This window comes from Crotalus tigris, unplaced genomic scaffold (genome assembly GCF_016545835.1).
Source record: "Crotalus tigris isolate CLP2741 ecotype Arizona unplaced genomic scaffold, ASM1654583v1 scf7180000017577.548942, whole genome shotgun sequence".
Taxonomy (NCBI): domain Eukaryota; kingdom Metazoa; phylum Chordata; class Lepidosauria; order Squamata; family Viperidae; genus Crotalus; species Crotalus tigris.
Window position 1 is genome coordinate 382,574 of NW_024096488.1, and position 18,111 is coordinate 400,684.

Below are 18,111 nucleotides of genomic sequence, written 5' to 3' on the forward strand. Positions count from 1 at the left end.
ACAGAAGAGAAGGAGAGCCTGGTTGCTATTGCTTTGGAGACCAGCAGCCGTCCGAACTTTGATTACTGTTACTTGTGCAAGTTATAGACATTGTGGGGAGTTGCCCTTGTGAGATGAACTGTTACTGCAGAGCGCTGACTACCTTCATTTGTGTTTCCATTGCTGCCTGGAGCCAGGGATTTTCCCACCCCCTTGTTTCCAAATGGTCACTGTAAAATCATTGACTATTGCTGCTACGGTTGTCTGGGGCTGTTAAACACCGCCATGCATTGACTATCAGGGGCTGTTAAACACCGCCATGCATTGACTATCAGGGCTAGGAGCTGGTCATCTTTGTTCCTGAAAGCCCCCCCTTGACGATGAGAATCTGCCACCTCCTCCTCACTTCGCGTGAGCTCCCACTGGAAAAGACACTTTATGAACACCTTGAGAGGGTAGCTGCAGAGCGCAATGGAGGAGAGCGGGGCTGGAAGGTCTGGGCTTTGGCGGCCTCTGAGGAGGCAACACTACATTAATAAATCAACTCATAGGATTATGATCTGAAAAAGTCTTTAGCAATATATCTACTTGAGACACCTTAGTAGCCAAGTTCTTTGAAATCCAGATCATGTCTATTCTTGTAAAGAATCAATGTATTTTATAAAGTTAGGTATATGCTCTTAATTTACCATTTTTCTGTCTCCGTTTATCAACCATTTATCTATTTTGTCCATGAAATAAAAAAACTTTTCATAATTTGCTTTGAATGACTTTAACATTTTTTCTCAGAAGTTCTGTCAAGTTGTAGGGAGATCATTCCATTCCAATCCCCTATCAAACACCAATTTTCATAAGAAAAACTATCCATCTTCTTTACAAGTCATTTATAAAACAATATTTAGCTTCATTTATGGCACAAAATCCCCAATATCAAAGTCTTAGTCTTGTGCAAATTAACCTCCATCCCAACAAATCTACTATAATAATAAGTCAGTACTGATTTAAGTTTTAGTTTTAGGTGGAGACTTATATACAAAGCTTTCATCCCCCCTTCCCTCCCTTCTTTCCTTCTTTCCTTCTTTCCTTCTTTCTTTCTTTCTTTTCTTCATCCAAATTTTTATAAATCAGATATTTTATATTCTTTATTCTAAATGTGTCTCTTGCTGATAAATTGTACTTGCTTTAATTTTTTTTCAAATAATGAAAAATTGTGTCTTTTGAGGAGGATTTGCTACATTTATTCCATGTTAAACATAATGCATAATCAAGGCAAAAATGTAAAAAAAAAAATTCAATATCTGGGGTGCCTAATTCAGTATCAGAATCTCTTCAATTCCTCTTTGATTTTTTTTTTCTAGAATTTACCTCATATTCTGGACATGAAAAGTAAAAACCATACCTTGGAATTTACTTCATCAAAATGGGCATTTTTCTACTTTAATCTCTCAGTAAAAAAAAAAAAAACTTTTTCTCACCTAAAATTCCAATAGGAATTTCTTTAAGGACAATTATATCTGTATTGTCAATCTTAAGCCTTGTATTAAATTGCTGCTGTCCCAAAACATCCTTTGGAACATTTCTTGTTCTCACAAATCTTGAATTTATTCTATGAATTTATTCATCTCCTCTTCCCAGTCCAAACAAATTGCCAAGACCTTAATAATCTTTTCTCTAATATCTTCATTAGAATTCTTTGAGAGTGCAAAATTCCAAACAAAATTGATTCTCTCTAATTTCAATAGAGCCAGATTATCTAATACTCTTTCCAGTTATGTCTCTAACTTCTGTCTCATTCTCTAAAATTTCCACTTTGTCATTATTTTCTTTTAGCTCTCCAAACTCTTGTTTTACAGTTTTCCATCTTCTTAACTTCTTAGTTCATATCTTCTATCATCTTTACAAGTCTTTGATTGATTCTTTTTTCAAAAGCTGTCAATTTAAGAGCTTTCCTTCTTCTTTCTTTCTTCTTTTATCTCATCTGTCTTTCATCCACTCTTTTATTAAAAGCTATCAATTCAGTATCAGTTGTTGTCCGTTTTGGTCAAATAATTTCTGAAGCAAATCTAATATAATTCCTATTTTTGGAAGTTGTTCTTATATTGATTTCTTATTAAGCTCTTTGACAAAAGATATTAAGTCTTCAAAACCCTTTTCTTTATTTATTCCTTTTAATCCAGAGAGAATGTTGACTCACCAAGTGGAATTCTGTTATCTTACCACTCAAAAAAACCCCTCTCTTTAGCTGTAAATTAATTATACCCCAAAGTGTTTAAGAGATGAAACTCTTGCAAACCTAGCATCCATATGGGCAACATTACATTCAACTTAGTTGAAATCTCTCAGCCCCAGCCACTCAATTTACGAGCTAACTGCAAAAATTTCAATTCCTGCTGTCTATTCACAAGGAGCAACTGTCCAGAGTGCACATGGGTAATCTCATGCATTCTCCTTTCTTTAGAGAGACTGTGCCAGTTAGAATTCACTGTCTGCCTGACATCTTCACTACAATGCCTTCCCTGTCCTTTGAAAATGTCTGGTTTACCACACAGCCTCACTAGCTCCCATGAATCCTTGCTTTCATTAAATTACAACTATGCCAAGAGCAAGCAAAGGCCAGAATTCCCATGGTAATATCCAATGATTAATGAATATATGACACATCTTTTTGATCTATAAACTGGCACATTATTGTCACTGGCTAAACCAATGAGTAAAAAAGCTAGCTATATTCCTTCATCAAAAATGGCATTGGATCAAATCATATCTGGCCAGTTCTTAAAAGTTCTCTTCATATATATGGGTGGATTGTTTTTTCATTCAAGATTTTAATTTCCTTCCTTCCTTTGAAAACATGTGTTTAACATGTGTTTAAGTCAATATTCTAAATCAGGGGTCCCCAACCCCCGGTCCATGGACCATTACTACGCTGTGGCATGCCAGCAACCAGGCCGCACAAACAAGCAAAGCCCCATTCGTGAGATGCAGGCGGCACACAAAACCACACACCCTCCAGGCCGCAGAAAAACCTCTCTCCATAGAATCGGTCCCTGGTGCCCAAAAGGTTGGGGATCTCTGTTCTAAATGGTTTTGTTAGTTGGCAGTGTAGTCATAAAGTGTAGGTGGGAATATTAGTTTTAAACATAATAAACATTTTAAAGTAAAGGTGTTTTAATGCTAATACAAAGAAATATGAACAGCAATGAACATTCATCCAAATTTTTCATCACAGCCTTGGTTTGCATTTGGCAAGTTTGATCCCAAAGATGAAAGATAGGAAATACTTTTAAATTCTTCACATCTTCTATTGTTGATGATCCTTTGTGTTAAGTAGAATTCAAATTCCTGTCACTTTCCTATTTTCATTTTTGCTTCTGTGTACTATATATGCTAGGATTTGGATGAGTAATTTAGACTGATATTCCCAGGGCTTTTTTTCTCATAGAACGCCCAGAACGGAGTTCCGGCACCTTTTTTGGATGGAACCTTGTAAGGTAGGCAAGGTAGGTTGTATGACATGTGTGAGTTCTGGCACCTTTTTTTTATTTTTAGAAAAAAAGCATATTCCTGTGAGGAAAATAATAAAAATTAAAAACTGATCATTTCTTTCCCTCAGCAAAATCAGCAAAGAGCATGAAGATTTCTAAAATCGTTTTTTAAAATTTTTAGTTTAATTTTTAAATATTTATATTCAGATACATCAACTCTTTTTTGAAAACTTGGTCTACAATAGTATCTGAATAGAAGAATATTTATACCCATAATCTTCCCTAAAACTGAATCCAGCTTCTATTAAATACATTATAACTTGTTTTTCTATATAGAATATAAAACAAGGCTAGCTTGTAATTCATTATATTATTATAGCTAAATTGTTAGATTTTGGGAATCAAACCATATGAGAATTTACTTTCTATACGATAAGAAATACTATTCAACCAAGTAAAAACTAGATCTTGCTTTTTAGAATGTTGAGCACTTAATTGTTACTTTTATAAGTTTTATATTCATATGTATAAAAAGAGCTACACAAAATTCTTAACACCATAATCATTCCCTTAAATAGATTGAAATTACATACATATAATGAAAAAGTAATGTGGGTTATGTGACCCAAGGCTTTAAATTATATTCCTGGGTAGCACAAATTGTCTGCTTAATTAATTTATCATAGCAACCAATTTGAATGCATAATAATAAAAAATATACTGTATATACAAATCAGACAGTCAGCAGCTTAATTAAATCTCCTTTTACTTAGTTTTTTACTGCTTGATTCTGATCACTACGATCCCACAAGTCTTTCTTCCCATTTCCTAATCTGGCTCAAAAGGCCAGAACTAACATGGCAGCTAGTTGCAGCCTCCTTCACTGCAGCTGGAATCTCTCTGCTGATCTATAATGCGGTGAGCAGTGACAGATTGATTTTATAGTTCTGCTTGGAGTCAGTCACTCGCCCTGGTTGAGGATGAATCAGCTTTCTTGAGCTTTGGTTTTTATTTAGTTATTCTCTTAAACCTCCATCATAGACAAGTCACAACCAAGATCTATTTTTTTTTTTAATAAAAAAGAGAAGAGCAAAGTTCTAATTGTTGTTGTGCGCATATATAATTCAGTACAGTATTATCTTCCTTACACAAAGAGTCTGAAACTAAGGTATACTTTTAACAAGGAATTTAATATATTTTCACAGTATGATGAAAAACATCCTATAAAGCAGCTGTTTTGGCCATTGTGGCTATAATAAAAACAAAAAGTTTGGATCCAAAATGCCTACTTTGCCATTTATTTCAATGAGATTTGTGTTCATATCTTACAAATGATCTTAACATGAAGGTACTCCTGTGCAGGAAATCATGGGCAAACTGCAAGCCTATATATAGATAAATTGCAAACGTGGTTTGCATACAATTTGACATTCTGCAAGGTTGGAAGCAATCCTGAAGCACACTCAATGCCATATTGTGCCATTGCCCCAAATGTTCTTCTTCTGGGAGACTCTTCCAACCAACAGCATCTGAACATGCAAATGAAGTGAGAAAAAAAAATTGCTGTGATTGGTTCAGATGCTGCAGTTCACAGTAATTTGAGTGATGTTCATACACACTGCAGATAGAAAACTGACTTGTTTCAAAGCATCAACGTGCTTTGCTTTAAGACAATACAGATGGCCTTTGCTCCTTTTATTAGTAAATAGTTCAGAATGGGAGGGATATGCTGAAAGAATTCTGATGATCATTGAATAGTTCTTATTTCAAATCAATCTGCAATAAACATGTTTTACTGCACAAATCTATACAATCTGTACAATCAATACCAAAACCCAGAATTTTAGCTGGTGGGATCCAGAAGAGCCTTCTCTGACGTGGTTCATGCCCTTTGGAACATTTTGTCACCAAAGGTGAGATCCAGCTCTTCTTTTTTAATTTTCAGGAAAACCCTTAAAACCTGACTATGCTGTCTGGCATGAGGTCCTGAAGGAGAAGCTGATGGCTGGTCACTACTAACAGACAAGGTACCTCACCTCTCCCTTCCAAACTCTTTTATTTCTAGCTTATTTTAACTTTTGCAATATTAAACCATTTTATATTTATAACTCTTATTATATGTTGTTTCATCTTGATGTAGGCTGCTCGGAGTTGCCTGAACCACAAGACAGACAGCAAATAAATTTGATAAAAAAAAATAACAGTAGACTTCTCTGCTCTCAGTAGTGTTTTTATTTTAAGTAGTGTTTTTATTTTAAGGGAAATATAAGCTACAGAAGGAACCTCAGCTCATGTGGAAGATCTAAGGTTCAGTCCAGGACATCTTTAGATAAATAGATATAGGAGAAACAATGGATCTTATCAACCAAGGCAGCACTGGAATAGATAGACAAGCAACTTCTTTTGATACATAATAGAACCCAAAGTCTAGATCATTCCCTAATGATCCACATATTTAAAATATTAGATTCAGATATTAGAATATTTACATTGGACAAAATAATACGATACAAATGCACTTATATTGATAAAATATACAACATTATACAGATATACAGTATTACCACTTCTAATATAATAACTTTACCAAAACTACCCAGAGTTTTCTGGACTGGGCAACCATACTGAATCAAATGAATAATATTAAATTTTGATTTAATATAATTCTCTAAAGGAAACAGATTACTGATACTACATAGTTACAAGATGTACAGAATTTTACACATCCAATGATACCATTTCCAAGGATATAGTATGAAAATCCAATACTGAACAGTAAGAGACGTCTAATTTCAGTCTTTCCTGTTTTCATTCATTTTAGTTTTTTATGAAATACCCATGTTCCAACTTTTTCTTTCTAATTTATCAAGCAACAATGGCTATTAAGAATCTTTAAACAGTTGTTACACGAAATCCACAGTATGGCTTCTTGCATAATTATTCATTCAGTGTGCTTTGTAGAGGCCTTACAAATAGTTTGATTAAAATTTAATAATGTAATTTTAAAATTCAACATTAAACTCATATAATCCAACCCTATTTTTTTTAAAAGAAACATAATACAATACTGTGAAAATACAATGTAAGGCAATACAAGTTATTTTATGGATTACTGTAAGATTCACCTTTCTTTAAAAAAATTCCACAGCCAGCACTAAAAAAAAGGGTCCCCAGAATTTCCTTGCATTCTTTGTTCATATGCAGAATGATTACATCATAGGAATCAGTCATAAGAAGCTCTGAAACTTCCAAATGAAGCCCCAGGTATTTTTTTTAATCCAAGTGACCTTCTCATGCAATCATTATATAGTTAAACTGGTAATGTTCACCAATACAGATAGCCCTCATTTACAATCATTTCTTTAAGGACCATTCAAAGTTACAACAGCACTGAAACTAGTGATTTACAACAGGTCTTTACTCTTACAATTGTTGCAGCATCCCCACTGTCAGGTGATCAAAAATTGGGTGTTTGGCAACCAGCATGTATTTACAACAGTTGCAGCTTCCTGGAGCATGTGATCACCATTCATGACTTTCCAATTTACTTCCAATGAGTAAAGTTAATGAGGGGAGTCAGATTTGCTTAATGATCATCTGATTCACTTAACAACTTCAATGATTCCCGAACAACCATGGCCAAAAGGTTGTAAAATTAGTCATGATTTAACAACTGCCTTGCTTAGCAATGGAAATTCTGCTCCCAATTGTTATCATAAGTTGGGGACTACCTACATGTAGGGAAGAAAAATAAAAAATAAATATTTCATGCTTGGGCTTGTTCTGCTTGCATTGCTTCCCATCAAAGTTCACTTGAAAAAATAAATACTTTTAAAATTATGTAACTGTTGCAAGCTTCCTCCATGACTTGTCTACGATGTCATTGAATCTGTCACTATCAAATATTGTGTTTGGGTTGGAGACTTAAAGTGATTCTAGCATTCCAAAACTTTTACTTTCTTGTTTGAAGCACTTTCATGGAAAACATATAACTGTGACTACTAAATGCAAAGACAGATTTTCTATATTCTTCCAGCAATTGTGTCTTTCCATATTTTTCTATTAAAGAGTCAGAAAAAATATGTTAGTATCTATTCTCCCACTGTCTGTTGTTATATTCCTATGTTTTAACATAATATCATCTAATTTCATTGTCATCATTTTCAGCCCAAGTAATATGAATCTCATTCCTAAAGTTTTCAAAGTCTATTTATGTCTGCCTTCTATAAGCAAAGAAAACCACACCTGCAAATTCTGTCATTAATTTAAATTATGGGCAGCAATCATGTATTCCAGACAGAATTCATTCCATCTATAATCTATTTTGATTGTTTCACGTTAGGAGTGATTGTCCCATCCCACAAAATTGGTCCTTACAATAAATATCTACATCCTCAACCTCCTGTATTTTGTTTAAAAAAGAGCAATGCAAGTTCTTTCTTCAGTTAATTACAGTAACAACATAATTAACAACAACAAGTGGTTAATATGTTTTCCTATTTATATCCTTTAATTATGTTTCCTGTATTGCATGATTATATTGGCTGAGTGAAATGTACTATAAATTGCCTGAAATGTTTAAAATGAGAATATAAATAAGGGAATGTTTCTTAACTTTTTGCAATTTTCTGGGCAACAATATGAAAGTGGTTCACCAATGCTGTTTTGTGGGGGTTACCTCTTAGTTCTCAGTCTATTCTATAGCTCCCATATCTTGTTAAGGTTTATCACCTAGTACTACCAGGTCAAATTTTACTTAGTGGTCTGAAATTGATGAATTTTGGCCAGGTGTGGCACAGCCAGGTATGGCACTATCATCAGCAGCAGCAGCACCGTGCCATAGAATGTGATATTTGGATTTTCTAAAATAAGAAAAATTCAGTCGTTCTTTCTAATATACAGTAAATAAATGTAATCCTCATAACTATGTTCATATGAAAATCTGTTGTTTAGTGTTTGGGAGCTCAATAACCATCAAAGCCATGAATTCGAGATTTTGTTGTTCAGTTGTTAAGTCATGCCCAACTCTTCATGGCCCCATGGACCACAGCTTGCCAAACCCCCCTATCCTCCACTGTCTCCCAGAGTTTGCTCAACCTCATGCCCACTATGCTGATGACACTATCTAACTATTACATCTTCTGCCGTCTCCTTCTCCTTCTCATTTCATGGCCAAAGTATTTGAGCTTCAGCTTCAGTATCTGTCCTTCCAAGGAATAATCAGGGTTGATTTCCTTTAGGATTGATTGATTAGGTCTCTTTGCAGTCCAAGGGACTCTCAAGAATCTTCTCTGACATCACAATTGAAAAGAATGAATTTGAGATAATCCCCCGTTTTGTTCAGCATCCAGTCATATTCATAATAACCTGTTATCCTAAAAATACTCTTTTATATTTGATCTACTTTTTTCATACAGCATAAAGTTTAAAGTGCTGCTCAAAAATAATTCTGAACTCCAAATCAAACCATAATTGTCAGTTTTAATATGGAGCTTCTGTAGTATAGCCACAAGAAGACTCATATTGTTTTCTAACTCACAGATAGCTTAGCACATATAAAATATTATGTATACTTTTATTGGACCAGTATACAGTAGGTATTATTTTATCCTAATATATGCAGGATAGATTTAGAGCTTGTATTGATTGATAACATTAGAGCCAATAGCACAAATTTTGTATTTCCTTTTGACTAGTTTCTTATCCATCTAATTAAATGCAGTTCTCTTAGATACCTTCTAAGCAACGTAGTCCCACTAAACTCTCAATTCTGCCTTTTCATTTAGCTGTTTTAGCTATCATTCTGGAAAACTAATATCCCATTTTTAAATAAATTTTAAATAGGAGGTGTAAGTTCTGAAACAATATACAACAACCTTCTTATGCTCATTCAGAAGCATGAAAATTGCTCTAGTTGAAGACTGAATTTGCATAGCACATTCTTTAAATCAGAATTAATAAACTCTGATCATGTTCATGTAACATGCTTTATTCAGTCATCTTCATGCAATATGGTTTGTTCAAATAGACTGTGCTGAGTCTTAACATAAGAGTTTGTTTCACAACATGGTGGCATTTTCTACTACATACTAGAGACAAACTACACTATTTCAATTTAGCCTAGTTTATTATCTTGTACAACCTGGCTATATAATTGTTCATTTAACATGCAAAAAACTCCTAAAGCAGAGGCACCCAACCTTTAGGGCACCAGGGAGCAGTTCTATGGAGAAAAATTTTTCCATGGACTGGAGGGGGCATGGTTTCATGTGCTGCCTGCATCCCGTAAATGGGGCTTCGCTTGTTTGTGCGGACTGGTTGCTGGCATGCCACGGCCTGCTGCTGGTCCATGGACCGGGGGTTGGGTCCTAAAGGACATCAGCCACTCTCATAAATGGAAAAGCTTAGGAAGCTGTTGGCTTTACTTGGGGGGGAGGGGGAATCTCCAGTTATTCTTGGATAAGAAAAAGACATCCTGCATGAAAAAGACAATGCCTTTGTCTTCTCCAGGCTCATGGCCAAGGGAGATGGCAAAGTTCCTGAACTGGAATGTTAATGGGTTGAATTCTCCACAGAAAAGAAAAAAAATCATTTACTATTTGAAGCAACATAACAATGATGTTATTTGTCTACAGGAAACTCACATCTTACTTAAAGATCAGAAATACTTAGTTAATGCCCGTCTGGGATCTCATTTTGTATCTTCTGCTCCTGGGAAAAAGGGGGGAGTGGTTATCTATGTGAAGCAAAATTTACCAGCTTGTCTGGTAGAATCAGATCCCCAAGGAAGATATGTGATGATTGAACTTGGTCTGTATGGTAAGAAAATACTCATAGTGGGACTTTATGCACCAAATCAGCAACAGGAACAATTTTACAGATTGCTACATCAAAAAATAACTTTGCTGGACTATAGATCCGTGGTATTAATGGGTGATTGGAATGGCGTCTTAGATATACAAAGGGATAAGAAAGGTTCTTCTCCTCTTTTTAAACAGGCAAAATTACCCAAAGCTTCTTTTGATATGAAGGAGGATTGGGAATTAAGGGACTATTGGCGGGAATGCAATCAAGAGGAGAGAGACTTTACTTTCTTTTCAGATAGACACCAATCCTTTTCAAGAATTGACTTTTTTTTTATTACAACGGACTTATACAATAGAGTAAAGAATGTAAAGATTTTTCCTAGGTCGTTGACGGATCATAGTCCAGTTTGGATGGAGCTGACTCAAGAAAAAGAGGAGAGAAGATCCTGGAGGGTGAATGAAAACTTATTTAGACAAGAAAAGAATATTCAAAAGCTAAAGGAGTCTTTAAAGGATTATTTTGCTTTAAATATGCACAAGGGGACTTCAATGTCAATGGTATGGGATGCAGGTAAAGCATTTATGCGTGGGATCTTGATAAAAATGAATAATTCTCATAAGCGAAGGCAGACTCAAAAACGTAAAGAATTGGAGGATGAAATTAAGTTAAAAGAAAAGTCTTTGATTTTAAATCCTTCAGATGAAAATATCAAAGAATCTTTAAAGTTGTTAAGAGCACAATTTAATATGTTGCTGGCGGATCAAGCTGCAACTAACTTATTGTTTATGAAACAAAATACATTTTGTAATGCCAATAAACCAGGGAGATGGCTGGCCTATCAATTAAGAAAGAAGCAGAGACAGAGGATAATAGATAAAATAAATTATAAGGGCAAATTAGTCTTTCAGAAGGAATTGATTATGAAATCTTTTTTAGATTATTATCAAAAATTATATAAATCTACTAATGTGCAAATCCTGGATATAAATAAATATTTAAGTGAGGCTAGTCTTCCCAAACTGACAGAGGATCAGAAACATGAAATTAATGGCTTAATTACTAAAGAGGAAATTGCGATAGCATAAATTTGACAAATCTTGAGATACTCCATCTAGAGGGATGGGACTTACTTTATGGGTGGCATGCCTATTTAATATTTAATAAAAAAGTGGATTGGGCTTTTAAATATCACATTATAAGAATTCCTTTACTTAGGATTTGGAGAAAATATCATAAAAGTGATTTTAAAGTACCATTATGGGCTATACCCTGGCATGCGATAGAAGGAATAAAAAGAGGTGTTAAAATGGACATGGTGTCTTATAGACAGCTACTCAGATGGGATGGACAAAATTGGCAATTAAAATTACGGGAGGAGTTAGCACAAGAAAATATTATTTATTCTTGGTTTCAATATAGGCAACTAGCAGATAGATGGAAGGTGGATTGCAAGGTGGGCTTTCTTAGAGAAGATGAAAATCTTATTAAGCAAGTGAAGGATCAAAGACAAGCCCATATTAAGAGAATTTATGGGGTGCTAGTTGAATTGGACTCAGAAACGGAATTAATTAAAGATTGTATGATTAGATGGGCCCAAAACTTTGGTGAATCAGTCCCATTGGATACATGGGAAACCATTTGGGTAAGAAATGTCAAATTTACACAGGCACAGAATTTAAGGGAGAATTTTTATAAAATGTTTTATAGATGGCACCTTGACCCACAAAAAATGTCTTTCATGTACCCGGACTTACAGCCTAAATGTTGGAGATGTGGTTGTTTGGATGCCACCTATTATCACATTTGGTGGTCGTGTAGAGAGATAAAAGCATTTTGGATTAAGATATGGTGGAATATTCAGAGAATTTTTAGAAGGAGGGTAAAATTTACTCCGCAGTTATTTTTGTTGGGTATAGTTACTGATTGTGATACAAAGGAGGTTATATTGATGTTAAATTTGATTACAGCCGCAAGGCTGTTAGTAGGACAATATTGGAAGAAGGAATCCTTGCCTACATTGCAGGAATGGTTTTTTAAAGTGTCCTATTTGGCGGAAATGGCAAAGATTTCGGCTTTCTTAAAGGAACAAACGCAAGAGAAATTTCTTGCTGTTTGGGATAAATGGATAGAATTTATACAATTTAAATTGGATATAAAAATATCATATTGCTTTTTCATAATTATTTTTATATACATATATATATATTTTAGTCTTATTTTTTTTCTTTTTTATATAAAATTTTTTTTAATTCTTTTTTAATTAAGCCTATATTCTGCTCTGGGAAGCTCAGGGGGGGAAGGGGGGGTGTTTTGGGGGGGGATGGGGAAGGGGATGTTATGTTTAGTTTTTTGTATATGTTGTTTTCCGTTTTTGTGTTGTTATTTTTTTCTGTGTTTTTGTAAAAACTTATAAAAAAAATTTCAATTAAAAAAAAAAAAAGAAAAAGACAATGCCTGCCCTAATATCAGGTGGTCAGTAAAATCAGGATGGCAGCTACAATTTCACAATTAAAGCCACTCTCCTTTTTAATATGTGTTGTATGCATGATGCATATTAATAAAATGTTGGTTTATGTCAGCTTTACCAGATAGATCACATAGGGAATGAGACCAGATAAACAAATTTGACTTTATTCAAGCTACAGTTACATAATCTTGCAAGTCTGAAATTATAATTTTCCCACCATCTCCTTTACAGTCCTGGAAACTAGGGAGAATCCCTTCTAAACTTCTTCCCAGCTGTGGGCTATACTATCTCTTACTTAACCATTCCCTAGGCAGCATTTCTTTACCCCATTTCCTATGTTCTTTCCCACAGGCCATTACAATACCCTCCCCTTCAAACTGATCCTCCTTTCCCAAGTTCCCAGGAGAAACAGATCATGGGCTGTGAGAACAAAATGTAGCAGTGTCACTCTCCTCTTTTGATGGTAACTCCCAAGATCACAAAATGCACCCTCTAAATCATCTGCACCAGCAGTGGTAGCCACCATTGGAAATCTGTTGGTTTCCCATCCCCCATGATCTGTATACCTGTTGTGGAAGGAACTGGATCATTTCCCCTGGCCCATATTTGGTCTCTTGTTATTGCCAAAGTGCCCTCCACCCCATGAAAGAACTCCTCCTGCTCATCTTGATCAGTGCCTAACATTTGCAAGGTTGCCAAGAATAGGGTTTCTTAGGCTATTGGTCATGAAAGTCATGCACCAATTGTAGCGCATACATATCCATTGCTGCCTCCCATGATCTCTCTTATTCTGGGTAGCTTTGCAGTATATCAAATACTCAACCCTCTTCCCTCTACATCTAGAGTCTAGCACCACTTTCACTGTATGGGGGGAGATGCCATGTGTGAATGCAAAGTGCAGTGGGGTGCCTCTTTCACAAGACCAATGGAATATAGGGTGAACCCGCATTGACACTTGCAAACAAATAAAAGGCTACTGGGTATTTGGTTAGTTACTGAAAAAAAGCCAATAAATTTCAAATCTACTTTCTTGGAAGGTCTTGTGAAAGTCAGAAATTTTGTAGAAAGTCACACCAAATCCCCTTCTGCAATTCTAGCTTTGTCTTGTCTTTGTTCATCTGCTGTTTTTTTTTTGTACATAACTGTTATGTCCCGAGCCTTGCAAACGGGCTCGGGGTGTTTGCAGGCAGTCCCAGGCAGGTGCAAGCTGCCCGGGACCAGACAGGCTGTCGCCAGCGCCTGTGCGCATGCGCGGGTGCTGGCGCGGGAAAAGTAACACATTGACCCGGGAATTGCCTATATAAGAGGCTGGGAGCTTTTGGGCGTTGCTGAAGCCTTCACCTGTAAGCTGAACACAGAATAAAAGAAAACCTGAGAACTACAACTGCTTCTCGTGTCTGCTTTTCGCCAAGGACTCAACACTGGCGACGAGGATGGGATGCCTTACATCGTCTGGAAAGGAAGAGGTGTAAGCTTACCCAAGTGAGTCCTGAGCGGCGGAACGGAGTTGACTCAGCAGCTACCCGCCAATCCAGTGCGCATTCGGGGGTAGGCTGGCTGATAGACCCGTCTCCAGAAGATGGCAAAGGTTGGAAGGCTTTCGGAGTTCGACGTCTCACATCCAGAGCAGTGGGACTCCTACGTAGCCAGGGTGGAAAACTACCTCAAGGTGAACCAAGTGAGGGAAGATAGCTTGAAGGCTGCCACCCTGCTTTGTGTCTGCGGCCAAGACGCCTTCGAAATCACAGAGAACCTTGCAGCACCTGTTTCATTAGAGTCTGTCAGCACGCAGATCTAAAGAAGCTATTGAAGGAGCACTTCCAGCCCAAGATGTCCGTCATCGCATGGTGCCACATCTTCGAGCAGAGGGATCAACGATCCGGAGAGTCGGCCAAAGAGTACATCGCCGCATTGAGGAAGGCCGCCAAGCACTGCGAGTTCAAGGACCTCGAAGAACGACTGAGGGACCGATTCGTGTGCGGCTTAAGGCATCGAGATTTACAACAGAGGCTTTTCACCAAAGAAGACTTGTCCTTCCAAGATGCCTTAAGAGAGGTCACCGCAGAAGAAGCAGCAGGCGGCACCATCAAGAACATGCGGCCGATCAGGAACAGTCCAGATGTTGCATCCGTGCACCAAGAGGACGTCCAAGGGAACTCCGAGGAGGATCCGGACGAGGAAGTCGACCGCCTCCACCCCGCGAAGGAAGGGAATCAGAAAGGAAGCTCTTCAGCTCCACTCAAGTGCATCGGCTGTGGAGGTTGCCACAGGAGAACCGACTGCAAGTTCCGCTCCGCTATCTGCCGGGCGTGCGGAAAACAAGGACATATTGCAGCTGTGTGTCTGGGCCGACGAAAGGTACAACCTCAGGAAGAACTGCGCCTGAAAGGTACCAGGGTCCCCAGCCAGAATAGGGTAGGTTTTTGCGCTTCGCGAAGGAGCATCTTCAGGACAGGCACACACAAGCCCATCAAGAAAAAGCTGTCACTCAAGGTGAAGCTACAAGGGGTTCCATTAACTATGGAACTAGACACGGGGTCTGCCCTTTCAATCATATCCTTACATACATTTAGGAAGATTTGTTCCGGCAGTGGAACTCAGGCTAAATTAAGGCCTTCTGACATTGTGTTAACAGACTTTCAAAATTCGAGAGTGTGTGTTAAGGGGGAGGCCACCCTTAACGTACAGTATAAGAATTTTGAAGGTCCACTAGACCTATTAGTAGTAGGGGGTGAACGAACGAGTCTCATAGGACTCGATTGGTTTGAAGCCTTGGGGATACACGTCACGGGGCTCAACAGCTTACAAACACTCGACCTACAGGAAGTCTGCAAAGAATTTGCAGATGTCTTCAGCCCCCAGCTGGGCGCATTCAAGGGACCCCCTGTGTCCTTAAAACTAGACCCCACTGTCACTCCCATTAGAATTAAAGCAAGAAGGGTCCCTTTTGCTTTAAAGAGTAAAATTGACACTGAGTTAGACAACCTGATCCAACAGGGAATTCTAGAACCTGTTGATTCCAGCCCTTGGGAGACCCCCATTGTCACGCCTCTAAAGGCAAATGGGGACATTCGCATTTGTGCTGACTACAAATGCACTCTTAATAAGGCATTGCAGCAACATGCCTATCCTGTTCCTGTGGTCAGTCATATTCTGGCCTCCCTCAAGGGGGGGCGCGTTTTTGCAAAGCTTGACCTAGCTCAAGCATATCAACAGCTGCCTGTTGCTGATGCTGCTGCTATAGCTCAGACTATTGTGACCCACAGGGGAGCCTTTAAGGTAAAAGGCTACAGTTTGGAGTGAATGTCGCTCCTGGGATTTTCCAAAGAGTAATGGAAAACACACTACAGGGCATACCGGGGGTTTGCCCCTACTTTGATGATGTCTTAATTGCAGGAGACTCCACACACATTCTAGCTGAAAGGCTAAGGGCTGTTCTGTTAAGGTTCAGGAAAACAGGCCTCAAGCTCAAAAAAGACAAATGCAAAATTGGGGTGCCTTCTACTGAATTTCTGGGATTCAAAATTGATGCTGCTGGGATTCACCCTGCTGAATCCAAACTAACTGCCATTTTAGAAGCACCTAGGCCAAAGTCTAAGGCCGAACTTCAGGCCTTTCTGGGCCTCCTGAATTTCTACAATTCCTTTCTTCCACATAAAGCTAGTGTAGCTGAGCCTCTTCACAGGCTATTAGACAAACAAGCAGTGTGGCAGTGGTCACAAACACATGAGGCTAGTTTCAATGAGGTCAAGGCCTTACTCACTTCTAACAGTGTACTTGCACACTTCAATGAGTCCCTTCCTGTGTGCATCGCTTGTGATGCTTCCCCTTACGGGGTAGGAGCCGTCCTGAGCCACCTCAGGTCTGATGGAACTCAGGTTCCTGTTGCATATTACTCCAGAACACTGTCTTCTGCTGAGCGCAACTACGCTCAGATAGACAGGGAGGCTCTGGCTGTTGTTGCTGGAATTAAAAAATTCCATGATTTCTTGTATGGCAGGCATTTCACGGTCTTCACTGACCATAAGCCTCTGCTGGGACTGTTTACCACACGTAAACAAACTCCCCAAATCATTTCCCCTAGAATGCTTAGGTGGTCTATTTTTCTGTCTGCATATGATTTTTCCTTACTCCACAAGCCTGGGAAAGAAATGGGCCATGCTGATGGCCTCAGTAGATTGCCCCTGCCAGTAGTAGAAGCTGACCCTGCGCCAGCTGTCAACATTCTATCCATCCAAGCCTTGCCCGAGTCCCCTCTGAATGCCAGGGATGTTGCCGCTGAAACAGGCACAGATCACACACTTTCACGTGTCCTTTCTTGGGTTTTGTCTGGATGGCCTGAGCACTGCCCTAGTCCTGAGTTTCAGAGTTTCTGGTCTAAAAGGAATGAGTTGTCCACTTCTCAGGGTTGTCTGCTTTGGGGAAACAGAGTTGTCATTCCCACCTCAATGAGGACTAGGATCTTAGAGTCCCTCCACGAGGGTCATCCTGGTATTGTTCGCATGAAGGCCCTTGCGCGCAGCCACTTGTGGTGGCCTGGTTTAGATAAGGACATTGAGGCTAAGGTGCATGCATGTCACCTGTGCCAGCACTCTTGCCCAGAGATGCCCCAAGCTCCTGTGCATAGATGGGAAGATACCCAGTCCCCATGGTCTAGGGTGCACATTGACTATGCTGGGCCCTTTTAGGGCCAGTTCTTCTTGGTCCTCATTGACAGTCATTCAAAATGGCCTGAGGTTGTACCTGTCTCATCCACCACCACTGCAAAGACTATCCAGGTACTGAGGGGGATTTTTGCTGCACACGGGCTCCCGGATGTCATCGTGTCTGACAACGGCCCTCAATTTACTTCCTCCGAATTCCAAGCTTTCTTACAGGCTAACATGATTCGTCATGCCACGTCTGCACCCTTCCACCCGTCCACCAACGGTATGGCTGAACGCATGGTCCGCATCACAAAGGACGCCTTGAAAAGACTCACCTATGGGGACTGGCATCACAGGTTGGCTGACTTTCTCCTTTCTTACCGCACCACACCGTCCACTTCTACAGGGAGAAGCCCAGCTGAACTTCGCTGGGGGCGCAAACTTACTACGAAGCTTGACCGGTTGCATCCGGACAGACTGCTTTCATCTACCTCACATCCTAGGGTATCTAGACAACTACTTGTGGGTGCCCCGGTTTGGACTCGCAATTACGGGCCTGGTCATACATGGGTCCCCGCTTCTATTTCTAGGGTCACAGGTCCTCTAACCTACGAGGTAGCCCTGGACAACAGTCGTGTCCTGCGCCGGCACATTGACCAACTCCGCCCTAGGCGGGATCTTCCAGCTGAGACTCCTGGGTCTTTTCCAGGGGGGAGGGGGACCCTTT